The 20,319-nt window shown below is 47.0% G+C and overlaps 1 long non-coding RNA gene across 1 annotated transcript in view; it reads right to left on the bottom strand.

Moving 5' to 3' along the window:
- The window catches only part of LOC110402153, a 185,504-nt gene continuing 168,286 nt past the window's right edge, over positions 3,102 to 20,319 (bottom strand). The window contains exons 14-15 of the long non-coding RNA XR_002440930.1: positions 12,154 to 17,102; positions 3,102 to 10,863 (exon numbers count right to left, since the gene is read on the bottom strand). This is a non-coding gene — a long non-coding RNA (uncharacterized LOC110402153). The remainder of the gene's footprint in view (positions 10,864 to 12,153; positions 17,103 to 20,319) is intronic.

Here is a 20,319-nt window from a genome sequence, read left to right as displayed (position 1 = left end):
AAGTAACTTCTACATTGTTTTAATTTCAATTGGGTTTTATTTTAACATATTTAAGGAAAAAAAAATACAAGCAGCGCTTACTGGGAACTGTGACCCTGATATCTTTAATAAAATATTAAATTGCAAGTTGTAAAGATATTACATGTGCCAAAGAGTACAGTAAGGACCTGGTCATTCAAATGTCGTAAAACCAAGATGTGCCCAAAGGAAGAACAGCTCACTTCAAACATGGTGCTACTTACTGCACTTACAAACTCATGCTCCAAGGAAAGCAATCTCAGAGAAAACATGATTTTCAGATCGGTTTTGCATTTTCCTGATAAGGATTTGCACTTAGATAGAAAAGAGGAATGTGTACCTTACCAGACTTGAGAATGACTGCACTGGGGGGATTTCCTCTTTTTGTCCTGAGCTTGCTGACCTGGCCATTGGAAGAACCCGGTTACCTCATTCTGAGCTGACTTTATACAAATGCTTCCTGCTGGCAGAACTTCTTTACAGCCCTCCTCCTTAGCCCTGATTCACCTCTTAGCACCCGCTCCTGCCTCCCTTGCTGTGCCACTGCCATGTCACTAGCGCAGTGATTCCTAGATCTACAGGTAGACACAGATTAAAAAGAAATTATTAATTATTGTTATTACTGTTGGAGGTGGTTTATCTTGGTGATCCCATTGCAGTGCAGCATCACAAAGGCACACTCAGTAAGCAGCTGCGTGGTGTGCTGCCTGGCTGGGATGGCTGGGAATGAAGCGATTCTCTTCAATCTGTTTTGTAAACAGCCGCAGTGTTTGTCTTTTGTGTTGTCTCAGCTATGTTTCCATTCTTATTTCTTCTAAACCTTGGAGGTTTTTTTTTCCCTATGTACTCAGAAAAGACTTGTCCAGATAGCCAGCATTCTGTATTTTTGTATTATCTCTGAATTACCTCCAGTATCTTTGTTGTGTGCACTACAGCACGGTAACAGCATGGCTCTGTGGATAAAGCTTCTTTCTGGTATCAACTATCAAAAAGAGTGGAGAAGATGCAGTTAGGTAATTGGCACTGTCCAGGAATTCTTCACGTCTCGCTTTGAAGATCAAGACTATCACACCAAGAGGTCTTAGGAGATAAAGACAATTATGTATTTAAAGATTGAAAGCTATGAAAGTTAAAAAGAATATTCTGAGAGCTTGATATCTTCTCAGCATCACTATGTGCCGGGAGACAAGCGATGAAGAACTTCTGAGGAGTGAACGTAATTGCTTTTTGTAATAACAATATCGCTCTGCTGTTTGGTCTCAGCTTGGTGGGGGAATAGGGGTGAGGGAGATTAGAGGTGCCGGGTATGAGCTGCACTGAGAGGAGCTGCACAAGGCTTTCCCAGAAATACTCCCACTGGGTCCTTGGTCTCTGGGTGGAGCAGAGCTGCAGCAACCTGAGCTGTCCCCTGCACTGCTGGGCCTGCAGCCTGAGATGGGCCAGGAGTAACATACGAGCTCATCCCAGCCTCCAACAGCATGTCTGGGAGGGCAGTGAGGCCAGAGCTGCGCCGATGTATTCAGTAAGTAGTATTCTCCAGTAGATTTTTCTTCCACGAAGTTGAGGTCAGGTTTACAACTAAATTCTGCTTTCAGCACCAGCAGTGTTTGATGTTCGCAGCTCGGTGAAGCAGGTTGGAAACAATGCAGACTGTGCTGAGGGCTGAGCTCTTACCTGGAATTTGAGTGTAGACACAAAGCCTGAGCTCCTGCTAATGACACACTTGGCTGAGCAACACCAGCTAGAGGGAGGCATCAGAGTTCTGTGCACCTACAGGAGTTTCTCTGGAATACCAGTGGGAATTGTGAGACTTTGGGGCACCTGTAATGTACTGGAGCTTTTGCTGAGTCTTGGCTTTAATGTGGGAGCCTGCGTTTGGACTGGATATAAGGACAAAGTTCTTTACACTAAGGGTGGTGAGGCACTGCACAGGCTGCCCAGAGGGGTGGGGGTGCCCCATCCCTGCAGACAGCCAAGGTCAGGGGACGAGCTCTGAGCACTGATGGAGCTGTGGGTGTCCTGTGCATTGCAGGGAGTGGGATCAGAGAGCCTTGAAGCATCTCTTCTACCAAACAATGCTGTGAATCTGTGATTCTGCCCAAATTGCATTTTCCCCAAAGAAAGAGGTTTTGGATGACAGCCTAACTGATTTCCTGTCCAGGGCAGCTCAGATCACACTGCTCACAGGAAGGGAAAAAAATTGTTCCTGGTAAATGCAGAGTCAGTGAGACTTATTGCAGACTAAGAGTTCTTTCAATGATTTGCCTTTAATGCAGATCAATTCCTTGAATACTTTTCCGAACATAATCAGATTAAAGTCCTTGCCTTCCCTGCCTCTGTGTGTTCCTGAACCAGTTAGGGCGCCAGAGGAGAGAACAAGGAAATAACAGACCCCTGAATCACGAACAGTGTTGTAAGAAAATGGAAGAAGTGTGGCTGTTGTGCCTGGGGAGGAGAAGCAGCACTGGGAAGATGGCAGTGGGCTGTGTCTGGGCCGGGGGGGGTGGAGGGGAAGTGAGCAGCTGGCAGAGCAGTGGGGCTGGGCCACCCCTGGACTGCGTGGTGTCCCACCTCGTCATGACCCACACATTGGGTCCCCAGTCAGTGTCCTGAGTTTGGCTCTAGTTGAATCGGGGACCCCCTGAGAAAAGAGCTATTGCTAAATCCATGACGTCTGCTGGAACTTCCAGACCTGAGATATGGGAGAAAGCAGAGGAAGTAATCGTAGAATCATGGAATTTATGCAATCGTTTGATTGATTTTTTTTCTATCTTCTTTAAATAACAGAAATATTTCGAACAGACCATTGCAATTTGCAAAATTCTTCATGCGTGTCTTCTAAAGCAAATATAGCATACTGCTGAAACAACCCTCCATGCAGATGCTGAAGGTGTCTTTATTAGCTCTGGTTATTGACTGCTCAGTTAATTCAGGATCCCTCCCCCACCCATGAACTATCCTCCTCCCTCCCAGGGAAGCCCGTGCAAGCAGTCCATGTCAGAACCGCTCTCCACTCGCTCCACCAGGACACACCTCCTGAGCCTGCGAGATGCTATGCCGCAGACTTCACATTTCAGATTCTATTTTTATCCTTTTTTTTTTTTTTTTTTTTTTTAAGGAAGCATCGCTCATGCATTTCATTTATTCATGAAAAGGCATCTTCTCCTGTCCTGCAGTGCCACAGCTAGTTTCCATCAAGCCAGTTAGCGTGCATCTAATTGACAAAAGCGGATGCTTCTGATGTGGCTGGAAGATCCCTCGCTACCTTCCCGTAACAGGATCATGGCTTTGTGTCCCTTACTGGAGCAGAGGCCATGCAGCCCTCTTCACACCAGCAGCACAAGGAATGAACCCCTCGTTCCTCTCTCCCGTGATTCTGGTGGCACTTGGCCTTGGTGCACCTCGCTCGGCCAGGCTCCTTCCCTCGCTCCATCAGCTCTGTGTGCAGCAAGCAGAGTGATCCTGGCGGAGCAGACAGGAGAATGCTGCCTGTGCTTCAGTGCCAGGAGAATGTGCTCTTAGGAGGCAGCTTGTTTTACAGAATCAAATGCAGCTCCTCCCAGAACAAGAGTGCAGAGCACTACGTGCGGTGTTAGCTTAGCAGTGGCTGCTTTCCTGGGACGGGCAGTTCCAGCGCAGTGTGCCTGGTGTGGGGCTTCTGTGTAGGACAGGGAGCTCATCAGGATGCTTTGATACAGTGTTTCAGATGTATTTGTGCTTCCTAAAGTAACTGTAGGCTCTGACATGTCAGCTGTACCCAAACTCTATGGCCATACTGCAGGTTCTCCTGTGAGCTGTTATAAAATACACCAAGAGTCAAAGTACTGTATTTTGGATACTTCCTCACATCAGGGTTTACCTCGTTCTTTTATCTGTTCCCCAGAAGCAGAGCCCATGAAGTATAACAAATCTCATGTGTACTACATCACAGGCCTTCTGTACAACACCAAGGTGTCCAAATTACTGAGAGAATGCTGAAACCAATTGATTCAGAGTGCATCAGAAAACTCATTGCTGCTTCAGCCAGGCTTCCTCTGTGAGCACTTGATGTCCCACTGGTAGACGTCCTAGGGTGACATAGGTCACATTTCCAGTGGCAGCAGATGAGCAGGGCAGCAGGAGGAGGAAGACATGGCAGCCATCAGCAGGACGGGGCAGAGGCACCCGTGCCACATCTCTCCTGTGTCTGCCTCTCACAACCCAATCAGGCTGGGCCATGCGTCCTTAGCATCAAATTGAAGTAAAAAATATTTACCCAGAGACTAAAGAGAGATTAATTACACACATTCAAGTTTAATAAATGACCTTGTCCCATAGTAAAGAAGATGATGCTGGTCAATGTAAATGTAGGCCAATGTACGTTGTATTTTTTTCCCATAGATGTCCTCAATTTTATCAAGGTCTTGACAATCAAGACAAACTTGAATAGTTTTATTAATTCAGTCAAGTTATTCAAATTATATTTTACTCTAAGTAAAGTGCTAAGGACCAACAATCAATCCAGATCCTTGTTTTCAGTCTGAAGCTTAGAAACATGTGAGCAATACATATTTCAGTTGGGTTAGTGTACTTAAGTAGTAAACAGAGCTCACTGCCCTAAGCAGCAAATCTTTAAGAACACACCTGGCACAAAGCCCCTTAAAAAGCCTCTTTTTTTTCTTCTGCCTTATTCTTGTTTTTCTTCAATAAGTGGAAATTACTCAAAATCAATAATGAGAGTTGCAAGGTCAGGAAGAAGACCATCCCAGACTTGGGTCTTAATTTCAGGGCCAATTTGCCTCGCATTCCAGTAATCCATTATTTGAGTTTTAGCAGATCTGACAGCTAATTAATTATAAAGGAAGATTGGAGAGTGGACAGCAGCAGTGGCACCAGAGGATTCATCTTTTCTGTCAAGTTACTAATGTGTATCCATTCCCTTGGCACAGAAAGGAATACTTGTAGTAAATCTTTGTCCATCTCCCATCTCCAGAAAGGAAATCAAACATGACATAAACAATAGCTTCGGTATTCTCTGGGAAATGCACTCTTAAAAGCAAAACATGGAAATAAATTAACACTTCAACATCACATATTTCTTCCTAGCTGTGTGGTTCATGTTATATGGAAAATAAAGTGTAGATAACGTTCCAACACAATCCGTAAGTGGACAGTGAGCTTCTGGGCAGATGTAAGCGCACCGCAGGGACAGGGCTGTCCTGCTTCTAGAAGCTGCTTAGTCAGTAAGCCACAGAATTAGCAGCAGTATAAATCTGTGTGGTTTACATCAATTATGAACAAGTTCTGTGCGTTGGGACGGGGCTCTTTGCAACAACACGACAATCAATAAAGCTATCAAAGCAGAATAGTAACGTGGTGGCTGATCACATAACTTGCTCCAGCTCTCAGAAACACTGTAGGTATTTTCAGGCTCCGGAAAGCTGAACACAGAGCAGCTGCATTCAGAGGCAGTGCCACGCCTGCTACAGTCCTTAGCTTCTCATCTGTTTAGCTTAGCTCTTGGTGATGGCACATGGCAGTGGAGGCACTGACCTCCTCCTGAGCAAGCAGCAAGCCCCTCGCTAGCACGAACGGCGCTGCAGCTTTCCCCAGCAGCAGGCTCTGGCTGTGACCAGACCTGAAGGATTTCTGGTACATTTCAGAAAACTCTCTCACACTTTACTAAAACTTTATTATGAATAAGTGAGGATACGGAGGTTTTTTTCTGTTCATCTAGCAGAAGAATGTATTGAATGCCAAGTTATAAAAAAAAGCGCTGCAAAAGCTCCACCAAGTGAGAGCTAAAAACAAAGGAGCTGGGTACTCCCAGAGGTACGTGTCCCTACAATGCTCGGCAGCAACAAGAAGGATCTTCTGGCCTCACCCTGGCCATTAACTGGTGCACCTTCCTAACAGGGGAACAGGAGTGCATCTTCCGCTGTGAGTCTGGGACGAAGAGTTATCTTGCATAGAAGAGTGCATTATCTTCCCTGAGGTTTTTATGTGACATCGTTAGTGCCCACAAAATATCTCAGTGTCATTTCACCTTTGTCGATCTTGGTCTTATTCCTTTCATCGTTGTCCCATATAAATTTTCTCTCCAGTCTTTTAACTAGCTAAATACAAGACCCAGGAAGCGTGGGGCTAGCCGCAGCCCTAATTCGGGTGCACTCACTGCTGGCAGGAGGAGCAGAGGCTGCGTTCCCCTTGCAGCCCCTGGCTGCAGCTCACCCCCACCCTGCAGAGCCCACAGGGCACCTCCTGCACGCAGCACTGGGCCAGCGCTGCTGCTCTGCCGCAGCACTCATCCCTCTCGCCTTGTGCTCCTGCTGCTGCATCCTCACTCGCAGTCAGCAGTGAGAAGCTGTGAAATTAGCCACGGGAGCAATGGGGAAAGGAAGCGCCGAAGTCAGCAGCACGGGAAAAGCCTTCTGCTAAACCAGACGCAGGGAATCGCTGATTGAGCAGATGCCAAAGCAAACACTGCTGACCGTAGGCACAGGGCAGCCTAGGCAGGGGAGGGACCGTTAACTGTATGAGCTCTGAAGCACAGGGTAGGTGTTAGGCGTTTCTCTTTCCCTCTGTTTTGCATTAACATGAGTGATGCTGCAGTGCATTGCCTCATTCTGATGGGATTTTTTAGCAGATGTGACTGGAGAAGGTTCTGAGATTCGTGAAAAAAGAAAGAAAAATAGATCTGATGTGAAAGACTGTCTGGAAAGTCAGCGGTTCCCTCCTGTACCAAAGAGAAGGCAAAAGACTTTCCTGATCTCAATTTTCAGTTTTTAACAAGTGGATCCTGACTTTGACAGCAGATTTTTCAACCCTCTTAATGAAGGGCAAAAACTATCCTGATGGGAAATGAAGTTAATGAATCCCTGTTAAAAAATACTTCGGGTTTCCAAGATAAATGCCTTTGTTTGCTCGTTGATGAAAATAATGAGAAATAACGTACAGCGAATTGCAATATGTTATTCATAAACGGACCTGTTAAAAACAGATGTGATTTTGTCTTTTTTAAAGAATTGCTTACCTTGAAGCAGAAACGTACTCAGAGAAGTTCTGCAGTCAGAACTAAATGGCAGGTAACGCTGCGTGTTCACAACAGCCCTACAGTGCTTGAGTGTCTGGCTCTGCTGGTCTCAGAGGCACAGTGCTCCCCATGGGATGTGCTCAGCCGGCTGAAACCCTCAGACTGTGGATGTGGCACCACCAGATTTTAATAGGCCCAGGATTTGGGGGAAGCCAAGCCACGCTGGTCACATCAGCCACCAAAAGGCCTAATAAAGAAGGCTTAGAGAAGGACTGGAGCCACGGCGTCCCAGCTGTTGTCCTGAGAAGGGACAAGTCCCCTTGTGCCAGGTTTCCTCTTTGTTTCACCTACGGGACCTTCCCTCAACATCCACAACATTGCACAGCACCACTTCCTATGCAGGTCATGGCTGTAGGTGCCAGAGGAGGTTGTGTGATGGCAAACAAGAGCTGTGTCCCACCAGACGTGCTCTTTTCTGATGGAAATCTGAGCACTCTGGCTGGGCTATTGTAAAACCTCTCCCCCAGCCTCTCTGTATTCTAATAATAACCTGCAAATACCAGATCAGTTTCATTTAAATATATCAGCAATGGTTTTTAAGGACTCTGATAACGACTTGGCAATACAAAACAAACCGGTATTTGATCTGCCTGACAATGTATTGGGAATCTTAAGTTGATCTTAATTCATCATTGCTATAAAGTACAGTATTTGTTACCTCTACAGATCGCTCTATAGAAATATCAAGTTCAGTTTCTATGACAACAAGAATCATAAATGCCAAAATTCTTCCTGTTCACTTTCTTTTTTCAGCTTGAGGATGAGTCATTTTTTTTTCGGTCTTTTGAGTTAACCTTTTCCTTTCCCCTTGAAATTAATATCCCAGGCAGTGCATGCCTTCCTTCCTGTACCCACGCTGCCCACTTGTTTCAGCGCAGCCAAGCTGTACCTGGAGAATTTGGAAAAAATAGTCTCAGATATGAGCAGTGAAGGAAAAAGTGGCCTCGGGGCCCTCCTGCCTCTCTCCCCATGTGTGTCCTTGCTGCAGAGCTGTGCATCCATTGGGCCATTGGTGTTTTGTGGATAGCACGTGGGGCAGCTGAAATGCATCTGCACGCTGTGGTCCCTCTGAGAACTTCAGGGTGAAAAGGTCCCCAGGGGGAGCCTATTCCAGACAGTGCTCAGCTCCTGGCAATGTGATGAAAGGTGGTAAAGGAAAGCCCAGGAGAAACCTCAAAGGAGCAGCGCTCCTCCAACGGCCCCGTCCCATGCGGTGAATATGAGATGGCACTGGTGTTGGAAGCATTGTCTCAGGCTTTCGGCAGCACAGGTTCATTGCTGGATGGCACAATCACAACAACAGAGGCTCTCAGGAGTTTGTAGAAAAATACCACATCATCACCTCTACCAGAAAGAAAGAAAAGGGCAGGGTGTAAGGATGTAGTTCCTGTAAGGGTGTAAGGATGTAGTTCTTGCAGCTGCTTGCCAGAGTATTGGAGTCAGGAGTGCTGTCAGGATCCACAGCTCCAGAACTGCAGCATTATGCTGGTGAACTTCAGTGGTCTGGAAACAGGAGTCCAGAGGGCCAGAAATGCATGTAAAAAAATCCTTTCTGAACAGTTTTCCTATTGTATAGCAGAAATCAACTTATTTAAACCGTCTCAGAAGAGATGTCATTTCAAGCAGCCAGGGTGCCCTCTCTTGTTTCAGAGCCCAGACCTCCTGGTTCTGCAGCTCGGGTAAGCTGGAGTGTGCGTCAGCAAGGAAACTTCACACACCAGCATTTCCAGAACATTATATTCAAACTTCTGCTTCACAGAAAAATTTGGAGTACAACTCTATGCAGTCAAATATGCTTGCTGTATTATTGCTCTTCTGGGGCATTTGCTTCTTGCAGCCATTTAAGGGAGAACACAGAGAGTGATGTACCCTAGTTCTGAGCTCGTGGTTATTCTTGTTCTGTCATGCAAATGATGCTTGGTCTGACTTGATCCAATGTTTTCTAAAGAAGGAGCTTCTTATAAAGGACAAACCTTGTCTTTGAAACAATAGGGGCTGCAGGCTCCATCCATGGGCCGTATCCCAACAAGAATGGACACAAAGCATCACCATCCATGTCCGATGGCCAGAGGACCAGAAAGAAGCTTGCGTCTGGCCGAGGTGATTGTGGCTATGAGGAGCAGCTCCTCGTTTATGGTGGTTACAGCTGCAGTGCCCCAGGATGAGGGTGGGCAGGGGAAGAAGAATGCCCAGGCTCAGGCTCACATGGACTGGTCTGTGGCTCCCTGGGTTGGGAGATGCTTCTGCAGGGGCCGCGAATGCCATGGAAGAAGTTTTTGTCCGTGGCACCCTTCCACGCTGATGGCATTTCTTGTGAAAGCCCTTGTGGCTCCAAAGGGGCCGTGGGTGCTGCAGGCACACGGTGGGACCAGCTGGGTCCAGGCTGGTGTTTCCCTCTGCTCTAAGAAGCAGCACGAGCCCTGAGCCGCCCCACTGCCGTGATCCCAGCCCCTCCCGCCTCCTCCTGCCATCCCTGGGAAGCCCTGCTGCTAGAGCCACAAAACCCATTTCCATCTTAATTATACAGAAAGGCTATGCAAAGTGCTGCAGCCACGTAGTTTATGAGACCGTACAGAACATATATTACATAAGCAGTGGCAGAACGGGGTCTCTTATTGCTTCTGCAGGCCGTAAATTGCAGAAATCATTTTAGAATTCCTCTTGTTCATCATTTTTCCCTCTCTTCTCTACAGTCCTCTCTTACTGCAATTCTCTCTGTGCACCACAAAGACTTTCCAAGTAAAACCAGAGTATCTGCCTGATTTTGAGCAGGATACATTGAGATATGGGGGCTTGTAAAGCTGATGCCCTTTACAGCAGAGTTGTGCGACACAAATGGACCTTGGCACGGTGCTAAGTCCCTTCCTTGTTTCATGACCCATTATTCAGATACTGGTTATTGTGGCAGGACTCGTGGCATTCAGTCCTCATGGCTGAAGCAGGACGGTGCTGTGGTGCATGATAAAGCAGTATCATTTTACAGGAGTCCTCCTTCTTCCTTTCATCTACTTTGTACCTAACAGTTCGGCCAGTGTGGCATTACTTCTGTAACTGTGCTTCCTAAGAGCAGAGCCTGTCTGCCCAGATCTCTGGGGAACTGTTCCAGCCTGTGGGGCAGCCTACATGGGATGGCACTGAGAGCCACGTGTGTGAGCAGGCGGCGCTGAGGAGCACGAAGGAGATGATCAATATCTGGCATTTGCTGACTTCTGAGCCTCCATGTGTGGTGTGAATATTCATTCAGGATCCACGCTCCGGGTGAGCTCAACACATGAGCTGTCAAAACGTAGCATGTATCGATCTTTAGAGAGGTTCTGTGTGGAAGGTGTAAAATGAAGAGTGCAATTAAATCCCTCTTAAAAACCATCTGTGGCTTAAGTAGGGGTTCTTTCATAGGAAACTCAAATACACAAAGCAACACGGCGCAGCCCACATCGGCCTTTGCCTGCATGGCCCTGCACAGTGTGCACGCAGCCCTCACCACCTCAAAGCATCTCTGAAATTGCAGCAAGTGGTGCACAAGTACTGAATTGTTCCTGCTCCTTATTTTCCTCTCCGACTCTTCCTTCCCATGCCAACGTGTTTAATTTTCAGCTGACTCTTCCTTGGCCCTGGAAATATTTCCTTCCTTCCTAATTTGTTACTGCCTCGGGGTCTCCAGGGCCACGAGGCTGCGATTACAGTGACAGGGAACGGTTGCATTGTTCTGTTTCTTAAGTGAGTGTAAGAAAACCTTGTTGTTGTTGTTGTTTTCCCAGTAGCTGTGTTGTTAGCTGTGGAAAATCAGAACAAAATGTTGACAATGTTTATATTGCAATTTACATCTTTATCTTTTCTTTGCACTGTTCTGGTCCAGTGGCGGCAGTTAATTTGGAGCCTAACGAGTTGATTCTTGTTATAATTTCTTATTCCCTTACCGCACTGAATACCCCAAGTAGAGGTGTTTCGGAATCATTGCATGAAGCTTAGTGCAGTCAAAGCACGGCAAGCCTTTGAATCCAAACTGGTGTTATCTAAAAATCAGACGTGAGATCATGTTTGACGGCAGGGCAGTCTCATTGCTTACCCCTAACGTGCTCCCCATCTCTGAGGGCAAGCCTGGGCTGGGGCAGGAGGTTTTCCAGGCAACCTCAGGGAGGGGGGAGAGCTCCTTGTCAGGGAGGAACCAAATCGGCTTTTTGAAAGGGAGTGGTTTGTTGGGGAGAGCACTCACAGGATGCAAAGGCCGCCTGGAAGAACTTCATGGTCCTGGCATTGAGACTGCAGCAGTTCCTCTGCCCAGGAAAGTCCACCGATGGGAATGGTATTTTGTGATTCTGTAGGTTTGGTTTAGGAACTGAGACCAATTGAGACTCAAACCTCAATTGAATCTTTTCCCCCACAAGCTCTATTTTGAATCAGCTCCAGCTTACGTTTATGCTTTCACTGGAACTTCAGTCTTATTCCAAAGCTTGGTCTCTATTGTCTTCCCCTAAACGCCCTCATCTAAAGCTGACTACACTGCTTATCTCTATGCTCACAAAACTTTCTTTTTCTTTTTTTTTTAATATTTCCAGTAAGCAACGTGAGATTCCACCACCTGCTAAGATATTTATCGCTCTGTATTTCTTTTTCGTCTCTGAAAAGACCGGAATTTGTTTGTATTGCTCTGTAACTCTACTTCCCAGCATTATTTGCCAGGCATTATCGTATCTTTCCTTCCCAGTTTTAATAATTTGTTGCTAATTGCAGTATCAGGCATACATGTAATCTAAATCCACACTCAGCGTTATTCAGAACAATGCTTTCTCATTTCCCTTTATGATAACAGGAGAAGAGGTGGGCACATGGCAGGGCAATGATGCACTCGCAGCATTTATTCCGCTTCCCCATCCCTCGGTCTCAGACATCCCAACCCAGCCAGCAGCGAGCTCCTGGTGGGCTGCTCAGTTGTCTGTCCTGGTGTGTAAGGAGCTGCACAGCCCTTCTGGTTTCTCATTCCTTAGCGGAGCATGGGGACCTCCCTCTGTATCCCTGCAGGACCCCACCCCCAGAAGGTGCCTGCCCAGCCCCCTGCTGCTCACCCATTGCTGCAGCTTATCCATCCTATGGCATTCCCCTGGCTGAGGCGGGGCTGTGATGCTATGGAACTGCATCTTCTCCCGTAGCTCCTCTTGAGGCAGGCAGGAGGCAAAGCTCTTACCAGTAGGAGAGTCTTCCCAAAATCCGGAGCTTCCTCACTGTCATAAAAGATTCTCTGTCAGAATCAGACTGTGATGAATCAGCAGCAGCAGCGTCACTGCAAGGGCAGAGGGATGTACACAAAAAGCTCCATTTTCCTTGCACGGAAGCTAACAGGTACAGCCCAGAAAATGCAGGTTTTACCATTACTAACAAAACGCTTGCGGCTTAGTGCTGACCTGACAGCAGGGTGTGAGGCCTTGCCTGGGCTCCTCTTGCTCTGGCTGTGACAGCAGTTGTACTGTGGCCAGGTGACTGCTACCTCATTTGTTTCAGTGCAGCTCTGAGCCCCTAGCAAACCCATCAGCTCTCTGTTTGGGCCAGCTGGGACAGGACGGAGTGTGCTTTTATTAATAGCTAGAGGGTGAAAAAAGTCATGCTTTCGCTGGGTCTCAATGAGTACTTAGCATACTGGGTTACAAAATATTTAAAAATAAGCCTAAGGTGCTGTAAGACTGAAGATGAAGAAACCCCCTACAGCAAATACACACCTCCCAGAGCAGAAAGGTAATGCATAAATGTCCCTATGGGACAGACATTTTAAGGTTCCCTGTTTCAGCTAACCAAAAGGAATTATTAGCATTTATTATCGAGACCAAATCAAATCAGTGAAGCCAGCAATATGCATTTTAACTGAATAAAACCAATGCCCTTCTATTTCTAGGGCTCTTTCTGGATCCAGAGGTGCAGCTGAAAATAGATCCTTGTAGAAAATTGAAAGCCAGACAGTAGGTAGCTATGCCCAGGGTCCTGTCTCTCATACTTTTTGAGTTGCCCATTCTTTGGGAAGTCCTTCCATAGGAAGGACTCTCCACCACTGCACGAGGCTACCTCCTAACCAGTGCTGCTCTTGTACTATCAGCCTATGTGCTCGAAGGGCTTCTCTGAGAGATCGTGATGACTTTATTCAGCATAGTAGAAAGAAGATCTTTATTTTTTTCATCATTCATATTTCAGCCTTTTCAAAAGAGGTCACTTTGTACGTAGAGAATATTTTTATCTCACGGTTCCTTATAATTTGTAGAAAGCAAAAAGATGAAGATAATGACAAAGTAGAAGAAAGGAAAAAGAATGGGTTCATGCCTATAAATGATGTTTATAATCAATAGATGTCAATGGAGATTGATGTGAACAAATATAAAATAAGGTGCAAAGCTGGAAAAAAACATATCCAATCAATAACCTCCTCAGTTACTGAAGATAAAAATGTCTAATATATGCTGTGTTCTTAGCACTGTTTTGCTCCAGCAGTAGAGGTTGGCAGTGAAGTTGTCAGCCAAGATTTTAGGCTTTAGTTGTGCTTCAAGTGGGATGAAGAGGATCTCCCCACGCAATGGGCATGGGAAGGTCTCCACTGCTGCTCTGAGCATCAGGCTTCCTGCAAGACATGAGGTAGCTACAGAGAGACTGGGAGCAGCAATAAGTGTCACCAGAGCTCTTGAAGTTACAGTTGATGAGGAAAGATGGAAAGAATTACGATTATTCAACCTAAAGAAAAGACTGCAAGGAAAAGTAATAACATTCTGCAAATAAGTAAAAGCCTGATAGAAAGAGAAAGGGAATTTGAGATGCTAGGTGTCAGTGTAGAGAAGAATGATGTATTTAATAACCAAAGTTTCAAGTTAAACATTGTAAAACCCTTCTGTGGACACGGACGGGGCCCTAGGGTCTCGCTGCCAGCAGGGCTGAGGGCAGGTCTCTGGCTGCCAGGCCGTGGGGATGCTTTGCTGGGGTCTCAGAAGTAGGAGATGAAAGGCCCAAGGTAGCACAAGGAGTTAAACAACTCTTGTTTGTGAACGTGATTATGTTATCAACTGAATACATTGTCGGGGATTACGGTACCGTGAAGTTCATGGCCACAAACATAAACAGAAGATATGTCTTTCCTCAGGAATTTTTACAATCCAAGCGAAAACAGTGATGAGGGAACTAGATTGAATTTAATGACAAAATCATTTTTAATCAGGCTTTGTACACGTTATAACTCCCAGTCCTTATAACACGTTTACATCCTTAAGTCATGACTTCTGGAAGCGTAATGCTCAGGCTTGTTGGAAATATCCAAATAATTGGTCAGGACTGTATCTCTGATCAAAGCACATCTAATTTGCAATTGCAATGGTGGGCATCCTGCTCGCAGGAGTGCACCTATGGACAAAGTATGACAGCTTTTGTAGCTTGTTTCCCCACCTGCCTACCCCCTCCCCTGTTCCTCCATTGGCTGGGTACTCCAGGTTCACGATCCTATTGAAGGTTTCCATTTGTTAAGCACTTGCTATCTGGTGTCAGTCAGTAGCCATCCTGTTGTTTCTAAGATGTCTCAGTACTCTTCTTGTCGCATTGATATGGTGATTTTCTTCAAAGTCTTTGTTAAACAAAGAGTACCATGGGGGTGGGGAGGTGCCAGGCCTTCCTCAGTCCCTTCTTCAGGCCCTCCCTAAGCCATGCCATGACTTGTCCTTTTAATTTGTGCAGGATATTCTTGCAACGTGTATGACAAAATATATTTTCATGCTGGCTATACATATATAAGCTAGCAACAACTTATGTATGCTGTTAATTATTTAACTTCTCCTCCTTTGTTTCTCTATTACTCAGGCCCTGTCTATCCAGCACTAAAAATTAGTAGTTTTCCAACATCAAGGGGTTTCTGATTTGTAAAGGTATTATTACACCTAGCTTCCCTTTAACTGAAGGCCCAGAAGCTTTTCAGATGGCTGGATAGACAGGAGCTGCAGTCCTCATGTTTACTCCATCCACCTTATCTCTATGGATATATATGTACGTATATATTACTTATACACTGAGTATGCATTGCTGGGGAAGGTTTATCTAAGAGAATAAGTAATGATAACTATCAGAGAACCCTAATAAAGTAGAAAGTCCTCAGAAAAGAACTATGAGTTTTAATAAAAGACCCAAACGGCAGCAGAGGCCATGAAATTAAGAAAATTCTTATCTTGTTCTAATGCAGAAACAACATTCAGTTCCCCCAGGCTGACACGTGGATGCCATGTTCATCAGTCTGGGCCTTATGTTCAGCTCAGAAGGGCTCTGAGCTGCACCTCTGAATTGTGCAGGTGCAGAGTCTGGCCAAACGAGAATAAAGAGACATTAATGTGCAAACATTAATGTGGTATGAGATTAAAACATTATTTAAATGAAAAATAAAATGCTCACATGAATACTGCCATCAGTAAAGAATCAGATATTACATTTATGGAGTTTTACTATTGTAGCAATCAGAAAGATGAACATGATGGAAAAGGTGTTACAAAAGGAGTGGAAGGAGCAGCATGATAAGAAGGTGCTACAAGCGAAGGGAAGTAGATCACTCACCCCATATCAGAAGATTCTGGGTTTGTAAGGAAAACCTTCCACCAAGCAGGGATCTCCAGAAAGAGATCCTTCCTCAGTGCAGTCAGCCCTTCTTCCAGTCACACAGTGAATTGCCTCCACCTGTGCTCCCAGGGCTGACTGGGTCTTCCCTCCAGGTGCTCAATCAGTGGTTCAGGCCATGACTCAGCAGTTCCCATACAACTATGGTTACAGATTTCACTGGAAAGTTCTACATATGCTTGTGATAATTGCTTCTAGCTAGATTGTCCTAATAGGATGAGATGGGATGGAACAGAACTGAACAGGATGGGATAGAATGGGATAGGATAGAACAGAACAGAACATTTGGAAGGGACCTACAAAGACCACTCAGTCCAGCTGCCTGACCATTTCAGTGCTGACCAAAACTTAAAGCCTGTTATTGAGGACATTGCTTCCTGAACACTGAGAGCCATGAGGCATCAGCCGTCCCTCTGGGAAGCCTGCTCCAGTCCTCTGCATTAATGTGCACTGGCATTAAAATTTTGGGTTCTTTGTAGGGCAAAACTCCATGGAAACAAACTCAGAGGACACTGCAGGGACTTGCCAGTCCTGCCTGCCTGCTGCCTACACAGCCCTGCACTCTCAGGGAAGGTGAAGAGCCCACTCTCCACCTCAGCTTCCTCCAATGATGCTGCCTCTTCATGCAGGCCCTCCTGCAGCACCCAGACTGTGCCACCCATAGGAACCACGGTGTGTAACGTGCTGTTCTGCCACGGGAGAGGCTGCCAGGCACACACACACACGTAAAGCTTTGGGGGTTCATTTTTCTTGACCACGCAGGAACAGAAATTGCAAATGCATTGAGTATTTGAAAGTTTAACAGCACTGTTTTAAGAGTGCTTACACAAAGGTGCGTTAAACAGGCTTTTCTGATACTGTGTCTGTAATGATCTGCAGTGGCCAGCCCTGGCTGCATGCTGGCGATTCTCTCTGCAAAACAGCCGGTGGAAAAGAAGAGAGGCACCAGCAGGGGATTAGCCAGAGCATCGTTTCTTACACATAAGCACTTCTGAACCATTGCACCTTGCTCTCCTGCTTTTTTGCAGTGGCGGGTGGAGCTGAAAGATGCGGGCATGTTCAAAACCAGCTGATAATTAAGGTATTTTTTACTTTCCCTTATGCCGCGAGTATGCTAAGTCCACAAGACACCTAAAAAAAGCTGTCACGAAATGCATGGGAAAAAAAGGAGCCAAGTCTGTGTTTTGTGCCGAGCAGTGTGGGTGGGAAACGTTGCCAGACGACATGGAGCCCACAGACACATCAGGGAGCAGGGAGGGCACAGCTCAGTAGCAGGCAGCAGCAGATGTCCGCTGGGCTCTGCAGAATGAGTGGTCTCTGCTGCACAGAGCCTCTCGCTGCTCTTAAACACAGCTCGGGTTCAAAGGCAGAGCCATACGTCTATGGTGGTAACCTGTTAAATTGAAGCAGACAGCTTTCAAAACAGCAAAAAACCCCGTGTGCGGATTTTCCTCACTTTTCACCTGAAGGAAATGCTCTTCAGTCCGTGGAAATGGGGCATCAGGGGCAGCGGGAGCTGCTCGGGGTGAGGACCCAGGCCCAGGTGATGCATGGCCGGAGTGCCACGAGGTGATGGGGCAGTCGGTCCCATGGCAGGAGAGCTGCCAGCAGCCAGGGGACACAAAGAGGAGCAGCCACTTGTCAGAGCTGGTAACAAAACGCAGTTTTGGCTGAGCACTGGGGGGCAGTGACGCTGAAACCTGAGCAGTTAAGGACAAAATCACCACCCAGCCCCTGCACCTCAGCAGGGCACCAGGCTCAGGCCAGACATGAGGCAGGACTGCTGAAACTGGAGCACTTGGTCAGAATTTTAGTGCAATGGCATTTGTCGTGCCACACATACACAGGAGATACTCCAGGAAATTCGGCTCAACGGGATGTTAACTAAGGATTTTTAGTGCTCAGAGACCCAGAGGAAAGCACGGCAGAGGCAGCAGAGCCGTGGGCAGAGGGCAGGCACGCCTGGAGCACAGCAGCGAGCTGAAGCCGTGTAAGAGCCTTGAATGACTCTGAAATAGGAAGTGTAAAACGAAAAGCGTGCTACCCAAAAAAAAGCGAAATGGAATTTTACTTTTTACAAGGCGCGGGGCCTTGTTCTTCATTTTTAAAAAGATTTATTCTGGCAAAGAAGAATCTGATAGGATGACACAATGCTTTAAAATTATACGTTGCCTCGCATGACCTGCGTGCGCACGCGCTGCATACATATGGCACGGAATATATTTAACATGATGCTTCATCTCGCTGCTTTCCAGCAGCCGAGTTGTGAAGGTTGCTGTGCACGATGTGCTAATTGCTGCAGCTGCGCCTTTGGCTGCTGTGTGACAGGACACGATTGCCCAGAGCCCGACGGGACTGCGTGCCCTGCAAATCCCCCGACGGCCGAGCCGTAGGCATCCTTGAGACAAACAGCGCCGAGTTTTAGTGCTACCTGCTTGAAAGACCAAGTGTAGCGACCGCAGCTGCCCAGAAGGGAGAGCTGAGCGTGGCAGAGGCAGCGAGCAGTCACCAGACCTCAGCAGTGAGGGCGCAACTCGGAACCCCTCCGTGCTTCTCATTTCCATGAGAAAACACAACGACAGCCCTTCTCTCAAGAGGTGCCGAGCCCTCGGGCACAGAGCTGCCTGGAATCCGATGGGGAAGGGTCGGGCCTGGGGCTGGGGGATGGAGCTCGCCCTCAGGGCTACCCCCGGCCGCTCGGCCCTGTCCTCCCGCCCAGCCCCGGCTCGCTGCCCTGCCCGGAGCGCGGAGCTGCCAGCATCTCCTGCCTCCGTCTGCAAACGGGGCTGGACGTGCAGCCCTGAGCTGACTAATAACTCTGGAAGGAGATTTATGGGCCCTGCCAGAAGACTTTCAACCTCTCTATCCGTTATGACAGAAACCTAAATAAAAAAATGTACTTTAATACAGTGCTTCTTACATCCCCGTTATGCAAAAATGCTGCATTTACAGATTTGTGGCACGCTGCTGGCTCTTCAGAGTGGGGGATGGAAGAGCAGAGGAGGGCGGCACTGGGACACCGTGTCCTCCAATGTCCACGTGGGGTGTGATGTGGTTCAGTGGTCATCGCCGCTCCCAGGTGGGATCTGTACTCAGATGCACCCTGAGCCCATTCTGTGCACCCTGAGCCCATTCTGTGCACCCTGAGCCCCTTCTGCCATCTCCCACATCCCATCTGCCCCTTCCTGCTTGCTCTGCACACAGAGAGCCCTGGGACATGAGGCAGGGACTGTGTAAGTGACAGCTGCTCCCTGGGGTCACCGCTTCCTGCAGCGCGGGAGCAAGGAGACCTTGTTATTTCTGCAGGGAGAGTGGGCAGGGTGCTATGGAAGGAGTGCCCAGAGCTTTGTTCAGTGCAGAGTGACACCAGCAGGCACATGTTGTATTCATCCAGCGCACCAAGGAGAGGTCCTACTCCACAGATGCTTTGTTCTCAGTGCCCGGATGGTGCTCACCCTGTGGTGTGCGCTCCTGGAGCCAACATCCTGAGAACTCCAGACGAATATCTGCAATTTGCATTAAATTGCCTCCTCTCTCTTAATGCTGTTTTTTGGATTTTTTTCTTTCTTCTTTTTTTTTTTTTTTTTTTCCCCTTCGGTCATAAAGAACTGTGAACAAATAACTCAGAACAACAACAGAAAAAGGGCAGGTTTTTGTTCTCCCATTCCTTCAGAATGAGGGAGAGGCCCAGCCGGGCTGCAGCGAGGAGCGGCAGCACTTGAGTGCAGGAGCAAAGGGATCTCTGCAGGATCCCGGGAGAGCAGAAGCAATCCTTGCTCGGGCTCTGAGATCACTTTCTTTTTCAGTCCTCGTGCTCAGGCCTTTATGGAGAGGATGTTTGGTACATCACCGCCTTCAGCCTTTTGTCCGTGAGTGCTTTTTCCTCTCCTATGAATCTTTCTCAAAAAGAAAACTTCTCCTCCTGTGTTTTTCAGCGCGCAGTCTCAGGGGAGTGGTGTTGCTCCAGGGATGATATTTTTACATGCTCCAACCCCAGCAATATGGTGCCTGTTTTCACCTTATTTGCATATTATAAAGGTGCTATTGAGTGGGGAATTTAGTGCTCCAACTCCATCCTTAGCGCTTTTCCATCTTCTGTGCATATGCAATAATTTGTACTCTAAGAGATGTGCCGTGACCTCTTTTTTTTCAGTGCGAGAAATGTTTTCATTAAAAATAAAACAGCAGATACATCAAGACATTTCCTCTCGTAAAGCCCCGTGTTCTGAATGCAAAGTAGGAGTAGCTATCCTTACAATGCTTCCTTATCGTGCTCTGCAGCTAGAAAATAAAGAGCAAGCGAGAGAGAGAGAGATTGGACTAGTGCACAGTGCAGATAAGAGAAACTTTTTAGGCAGCTCTGTAATTTCCATAAATAGATAATTAATAGCAGTAATAGCAATACAAGCAGTAACGACAACAATAACAAAACCTCCCAGGCACATTCCTCCTTCCAAGGTAGAGCAGAGCCCAGGACCTGCTGCTGCCCGTGGCTGCCACCCAGGGCAGTGCCCAGAGCGCTGCCCCACATTGCACATGGCAGCACGACGAGGTGTGCTGTTAAATGAAGATCTCCTGTCCAAGTGGGCAAAGGGCAGAAAAAGCATTAG

The sequence above is a fragment of the Numida meleagris genome, chromosome 6 (genome assembly GCF_002078875.1).
Source record: "Numida meleagris isolate 19003 breed g44 Domestic line chromosome 6, NumMel1.0, whole genome shotgun sequence".
In the NCBI taxonomy this organism is placed as follows: domain Eukaryota; kingdom Metazoa; phylum Chordata; class Aves; order Galliformes; family Numididae; genus Numida; species Numida meleagris.
Note: the sequence above shows the minus strand (reverse complement) of the source record. Positions and strands in the feature narration are given on the sequence as shown.